Consider the following 7626-nt stretch of genomic DNA (forward strand, 5'->3'; position numbering starts at 1 on the left):
GGCTTCGCTCATACTCAGTCGCCGAGTCCTGGCCCGGCCCTCGGCCCCGCCTCTGCCCCCCACCCACCCCCACCGAATCCTGCCAACAGCAACTCCGGCTCAGCGTTCCGATCCCCAGCCCCGCTCTCAAACCACTTAGAGTTTTGGTCTCCAATTATCTCAGTGTCGCTCCCCACCCGCAACCGGAGAGACTGGGCAGGACTGGGAGTGGGGCAGGGTAGGGAGGCCGCTGGATTGGACCCTAAACTGGGCGTCTGACCTTGGTTCAGTGAAAGGGGTTGGGCGGCGGGTGGGAGCGGGGGGAGGGCGCTTTGGGGGCTTTGAATCTAAATGGATAACATTGGTCAGAGTCACCCAGAAAGGTCCGTCCATCTCAGAACCTGCCTGGAAACCATACTGCCAGGTTTCAAGTTAGCTCTTGCTGGAGGAAGTGAAGTAAGTAGGGGTTCACCTTGGGCAGAGATCAAAGGTTTCTGAGTTCTGTCTTCCTTCCACCTACAGTTCTAACTGCTGCTGATTCTAACTCCTAAACATTTACTGAGCACCTGAGAAGAACTGGGCACTAAGCTAAACTCCAAGAAAGAGATGAGTAAGACCTGCCTGATGGGGTGAAGGGAAAACACGTAAATAATGATAGATTGAGCAGTTGGTGTTAAGTATTATAAAGAATCAAACAAGGCAGATTGTACAGATTCTATGAGATCATGAAAGGCTCCATGAAGGAGGTAGGCATCTGAGATAGCATTTGGGGAAAGGGTTTCCAAGCAGAGGAGACAGCAAAAATAGAGGCGTGAATGTAAGGGAAATGGTTTGTTTAGGAAATTGTCAAATGGTCTGGTTTGACTGGAGTTGAGGATACATTCAGAGAAGATATGGACGATAAAGGCAGGCGTGAAAACAGAGGCCAAGCTAGGGTGAGCCTGGTCCAGCTCAGGGGTGTGTGCCTTTGACCTCTGGGCCTAAGAATAGGATGGACTTAAGGCTAGGAGGAAGACTGAGGAAGACCAGGGCAGTAGTGAGAGGATCTGCCTGGATTTTGCTGTAGGCCTGGGGCTCCCAGGCTCTGGGAGTGGCAGGAGAGGTAAGATGCATGGGAAAGTAGAGGGGCTAGCCCTGGGGAGGGGGTTCCACAATGCTGCCTAGGTTTCTTTGAGGGTGAACACACAGGAGGCTAGTTTTAAGAGCTTATGCAGACTGCTGTCATTATTAGAGAACTATGGTAGTGTTGTATCCAGAACATGGACTCTGGGACCTGGCAGCCTGGGTTTAAATCTTGCATCTACCTCATATTCGATCTTCCCTTGTAGTTCAGTCGGTAAAGAATCCACCTGCAATGCAGGAGACCCAGGTTCCATTCCTGGGTCAGGAAGATTCCCCTGGAGAAAGAAATGGCAACCTCCTCCAGTATACTTGCCTGGGCATGGACAGAGAAGCCTGGTGGGCTATAATCCACGGGGTCGCAAGAGTCAGACACGACTGAGCGACTAAACCACCACCACCACCACCACCACCTCATACTAGCTGTGTGACTTTGGGCCAGTTACTCGACATCTCTGTGCCTTAGCAGCCTCAGTTACAAAATGAAGTTATTAATAGTGTGTTTTTCATAAGCTTGTTGGGAGGATTAATGATTCAATATGTAAAGCACTTAGAACATCTCCTGGCACACAGTAAGTGATATATGTATTGAACTCTGTTATTTCTCTTTAGGGCACTTTCTTTAGTGTTGGGAGTATTAGGTTGGGAGATGGGAAGAGAGAAGTAGAGGTAGAGGAATAGGAGGAAGAGGCAGCAGAGGCTGAGAGGAGAGGGGATTCCTGAGGTGGAGACAAGCAGCCCCTTGACTGGGTGAATGGTGTACTGAGAGCACATGGGTGGTTGGGATGTCAAGTGCAATACCCCCTCCCCCAGGACTTCCTCCATCTTTGCCTAAGGATGAAATCAGCACCAGCTGCTAAAGATCTGGGAGAAAGGGTAGGAGAGGAGAAGGGGAGAAGCTAGTACAGGCCTGGGGGGCCAGCCCTGGGTGAGCCATATCTCAGACTGGCCCTGCAGGGCCCTGTGGGTGGGAGGCTGGAGGCTCCCTGCTGTGAAAATGACTTCTAAATCTGGCTGCGTCTGCCAGCCAGCCAGCCTCAAGACAGAGGCCACAACTACACCGCACCCCCTACCCCATGTTGGGACAGCCTTGTAGGGACGGCAATGCTGGAGAGTGTGCTCAGGTCGGGGCAGCAGCCCTCAGGTTACCACAGAATGCTCCTACCCTTCCACCAGCCAAGTTCTTCCCAGGGAAGCCCCTTTCTGAAGGCAGCTAAGAGCCCCCTCCCCCTTCAGACTCTCAGGAGAGCCCCGGGACTTCCCGAGATAGATCACAAATGGGTAAATGAAACAAAGAATCAGGCCATAACTCTGGGACTTTTCGTCAGGAGTGTGTGTGTGTGTGTGTGTGTGTGTGTGTGTGTGTGTGTGAGTGAGGAGGAGAGGACAAGGAGAGATGGCTGAACATGAATATGTAGATATTGTGCATTCACTCAGTTATTCATTTGTTCACTTACCCATTGATCATGGATGCCAGGACCTAGGGACACATAAAAGACTCAGACCTGTTACCTATCTTCAGGGAGTTCACACATCTAGGCTGTATGAGAAACACGGGAAGGGATTTGGAAGAGGAAACCCACAGAGTCATCACAGTGCAGGCAGTACAATGTAATATATGTTGATAAAGGCATTCCCACAGGGTCTAGGGGAGCACAAAGGCAGGAATGGCTCCCAAACTGTAACTGCTGAGCAGTCGGAATATACCCAAGCTTTTGAGAGACCAGTCACTGGGGGTACACGTGTTAGTGAAGGAGGCTCAGCCTGGGTCCATTATCTCCTCTGCATGTCCTGGTGTGGGGGCTCCCTCCTTTGAAGCCCCTGGTACAACTTAGCCTCTTTTAAAAGTTCTATTTAACATGGACCATTTTAAAAGTCTTCATTGGTGCATCATTTTTGCTTCTGTTTTATATTTTGGTTTTTTGGCTGCAAGTCATGTGGGATCTTAGCTTCCTGACCAGGGATCGAACCAAACACCCCCTGCATTGAAAGGGGAAGTCTTAACCACTGGACTGCCAGGCAAGTCCCTTACATAAGCTTTTGTGAATCTTTTTAGAGACGAGTTACTTCATCCATCCATCTATCTATGCATGCATCCATCCATCCTTTTGTTTATTCATCTGTGCATCCATACATCCCACCCATCCATTTATCCACCCATTCACCAACTCATCTGTCATCCTTCCATCAATTTATCCATCTATGCATTCCTTCCTTCCTTCCTTCATCCATCCATCCATCCATCCATCCATCCATCCATCCATCTTAATGAGGGCATGTGATACACCTAGCTCAGTGTTGCAAGAGATGCCAAGATGAACAAAACATAGAGTCCATGCCCTCAGAAAGCTAGAAGCCAATAAAAATATGAATAACATACACAGATGTTCCACCCATGGAGCAGCCAGTATGTGCTGTTAGTGAAAGCCCCGCCAAGAAGGTGCGTCAGGAGGCAAGGCCACTTCGCCAAGGGAAATTAGAAGAGCCTCATGAGGAAGGCCGGAGAAGGCAATGGCACTCACTCCAGTACTCTTGCCTGGAAAATCCCATGGACAGAGGAGCCTGGTAGGCTGTAGTCCATGTGGTCGCTAGGAGTCGGACACGACTGAGCGACTTCACTTTCACTTTTCACTTTCATGCATTGGAGAAGGAAATGGCAACCCACTTCAGTGTTCTTGCCTGGAGAATCCCAGGGACAGGGGAACCTGGTGGGCTGCCGTCTATGGGGTCGCACAGAGTTGGACACGACTGAAGTGACTTAGCAGCAGTAGCAGCATGAGGAAGGCAGCTTTGAGATGAATTTCAGCCAGGGGAGATGGGGAAAAGGTTCATTCCAGGGTGTGGGTGAAGGTAGAGAGGTGGGAGAGCACACAGCTTTCACAGGCACTGGGGAAGGCAGAGTTGCAAGGGGATGGGATCCTGGAATGATGTATGGGAACCACATCATGAAGTATCCCAGGAAAGCAGGGATAAAACATTTGAGGACTTCCCTAGTGGTCCAGTGGCTAAAACCCCATGGTCCCAAGGCAGAGAGCCTGAGTCGATCCCTGGTCAGGGAGCTAGATCCCACATGCTGCAACTAAGAGCTTGTGTGCTGAAACTAAAAGATCTTGCATGCCGCAACTAAGACCCAGCTCAGCCAGATAAATAAATATTAAACAAACAAACATTTGAGCTTTAGTGAGAGGAACTGAGGGAGAGATGAGGGGCAGAGAGGTTTTGTGTGATTCTCTACTGGACCATGAGCTACTCAAGGGTAGTGCCTTTGATTTAGTTCTGCATCGCCTATAAGCTTGGCCTGGAGCAGGCTCTCAATAGATGCTGGCAGAAAGAAGGAACAAATGATAAAACTGTGCCACAGGAACATTGGCACAGCAATTCAGGGTCCATATATAAGGGAGGGGTTGCTGCTGCCTGGTGTGACAGTCCTTCCTCTACGCCCCCCACCTGCCAGGGATGACCCTGCTTCCTTTGCTGGGGTCCCTCCAGTAGCTCTCCCAAGAGGCACCACAAGGTGGCGATGTTCCGAGCGTAGCACTGAGCTCTGCCAAGATCCTTGACACCAGTAGCTGGTGAGGTGCCCTTCAAGAACTGTCTGCAGATGGTCAGAACTTCCTTTCAGCAAGCCTTGAGGCAGAATGAAGAGTTTGTGTGCGGCTGTGGCAGAGGAGTCGACAGATCGTAACCCCAACGATCATACAGGCCTCACCTACAGTATACACTCATTTATCCTCACCTATCCTATACGCTCATTTGATAGGATCTACTATGTGCCACGCACAGTGCAGGCTCTTAGAAAAACAACAGTAATCAAGACACAGCCCCTACCCTCAAGGTAGGGGCTTACCCTCTAGTCCTTTCCAAAACTTCCTTTGCTATCTTTCTCTCTCTCTTTCTTTTACACCCCCCTCCACCCACACACACACAAACACACAAACCTGTTCCCCAGGGCCAATCCCCTTGACCTGGGAAGCCATCCCCATGTGAAATCTGCTCTTTGGCCCTGCTCCCCTCTTCACATCCAAGTTTCTCCCTAAGGCTATTGCATGGCCACAGTAGCATGAGCCCTCGGTGCTCCTTCCTGTGATGGCTCCTTTTGCTCTTCCCCTGAGCCCAAGCCTATTCTTTTTCCCCACCTCCCCCACCCACACTACTCTGCCAGCCCTGAAACTTTAGGGCCCTCCGTAAATTATACCTGGTATGGGATAGGGCCTCCTAATACCCTAGAACTCTGGAGGCTACAGGAACATGAAGGTGGGTTCACAGAAGGACCCTGGGAGACGCTGGCACCACCAACACAGAGATGAGGGTCCAGAAAACCAAAGACCCCAGAGGCATGCCCTTCTGTGGCTCGGGGGCTCTGCCAGCCAAACCTGTCCCCAGACAGGCTGCCTTCTTTTCTCACCTGCTTTAGAGGGACCTCTCCCTAGTTGCAACTCCACACCGGTTTGGAGGTGAAGCATTATGGGACATTGTCCACTTTCCCATCATGCTCCGGGGCTCCAGTTAGCCCTTGGCGGGTTTGGGAGAGGAGAGGAGGGAGGGCTGGTGCTGAGAGTGGGAGCCAGGCCCGTCGAGGTCCCGGGAGTGAATGCCGCATTGTTGGCCAGGCCAGAGTCACAGATAATTACCTCAATTAGTGACAATGGGAGAGTAATAAATACAGGCTTAGTGTCTCCTACCCCACCAGGGCTCCGAAGATTAATCCAGGCTGACGGGCGGGCCCTGAAAGGCGTGATGGACAATTCATTAAACTCCCCAAATGCCGCACAACCTGGGCGTGAAGGCTGAGTTAGCCCCCTGGGGGCTGCTCCTTTGTCCCGATTGTGTGTCTCCGCCACCGCAGAGCCGAGCAGCCCCCAGAGAGCGGGGAGGTGAGCGGGGCTCTCCCAGTCGGGCCAGGCGGCGGGGGGATTAGGCCTCGGTCCGGCCCTGGTTGCCCTGGCACACCAGCCCGGCCGGGCTGGAATGTCCGTGGCAGGGAGCGGGCCGAGCGGAGGGGCGGGGCCGACAAGGTGGGGTAAGGGGGGCACATAAAACCAGGGGCAGGAGGAGTTAATTAGACGCCAGCCGAGGAGGGCGAGGGGCCACAATAGGGCTGAGGGGCCGCCAGGGACGGCCCCTTCACTTCCGAGGATTAATAGGGAGGAGAGAGAAGGGAGGGGTTCGGCTCTGGGGGAGGAGAGCTGGAGCTTCCCAGGGTGGCACTGCCCCCTCTTGCCCGGCTTGGTACTTACTTGGCAAGTGGTTGGGAGGCAGGGGGCCCTGGCAGCCGGGGCAGGTACCCCCTAGGATCCCACAGAGTGGCTTTTTCTTCCTTGGGTGGTACCTCCATTGGTAGGATGGTTGGGCAGGGAGGAGAGAAGGGACCCTCTCATTTCTCAGGGAGGTAGTAAAAGCAGGAATATTTAGGGGGGCCCTGTTCTCAATGCCCCACCTCCTCAAACCTACTCTGAGGTGGAACCGGGAGCCTGAAGCTTTACCCTTCCTGATGAGGCTGGTAAAACCAAGTCTGAGGAGGGGCTGGAGCTGGTGTGCATGCATGGGTGTAGGGGCTGCTGTGTGCCTGCACACACACATGCACACACTTGTATGTGCAGACATGCTTGTGCACAGGGCCTGGCATTCAACAGGTCCTCTGTTAATATCTGTGGAGTGAATGAGTGAACTTTGGTGTTGGGTGTGAGGAGAAGCGGCGCTGGGCTCCACCGTGACATGGAGTGAATGGACTTGGGCCCTTTCATTCTGAGCTCCCAGTTATGGCCCAGGGAGGATGAGGGCTCCACCTCTGAGCAGATGAGCAAACGTCCAGGAAAAATGAAGTGGCAGTAGCTCTTTCCCTTTGAAAAGGGAGGAAAAATGCAGTGGCCTCTTGGAAGCCCCACTTCCTCCTGGGCCCCAGGGAACAGGGCAGCCCTGGCTCCTCCCTAGGAGCCACCCCACCCTATACCCTCCCAGGGGATGACAAGGGAGCGAGTTGGCGGCAGTTCCCCGGGCATATTTATAACCTGCTGCTCGCTCACCAGCGTCTGCTTTTAGCCCAGACGGGGGAGGGGGCAGGGGGGTGGTCTGTCTCATGCTGGGCGCCCTGGCTGGGTGTGGAAAGAGTGAGTAAGGGTGAGTGGTGGGCAGCTCTGCATGGATATTCCTGCTCACACCACAGCCAAACAGCTTATTTTCTCCTCATTTTGTTATTTTTCTCCCTCTGGCCTGGAGAGGAGGACTGAGCCAGCCTGAGGTGGGGGGTGGGGGGTGCTAGACCCTGGGGTATTTGCAGCCCCACTGACAGGGTTTTTCCAGGGTGCGTGTGGCAGGGTGTGTGTGGTGCCGGCTTGCTGACCCCCTGGGGACTGTGCAGCCTCAGTCCTCTCAGCTTTTCCGCTCCCCCCAGGATATTTCAGGACCAGTGCCTCCCTCACTCACTGAGCCAAGCCTGTGTCCGGGGTCCCTGCCAGTCTCGGATCCCAACTGAAGATCAGAGGTGGGCGGGAGGATAGTGACCCCCGCCTGGGCCTGCTCTGGGCACTG

This window comes from Bos indicus, chromosome 5, assembly GCF_029378745.1.
Source record: "Bos indicus isolate NIAB-ARS_2022 breed Sahiwal x Tharparkar chromosome 5, NIAB-ARS_B.indTharparkar_mat_pri_1.0, whole genome shotgun sequence".
Classification (NCBI taxonomy): domain Eukaryota; kingdom Metazoa; phylum Chordata; class Mammalia; order Artiodactyla; family Bovidae; genus Bos; species Bos indicus.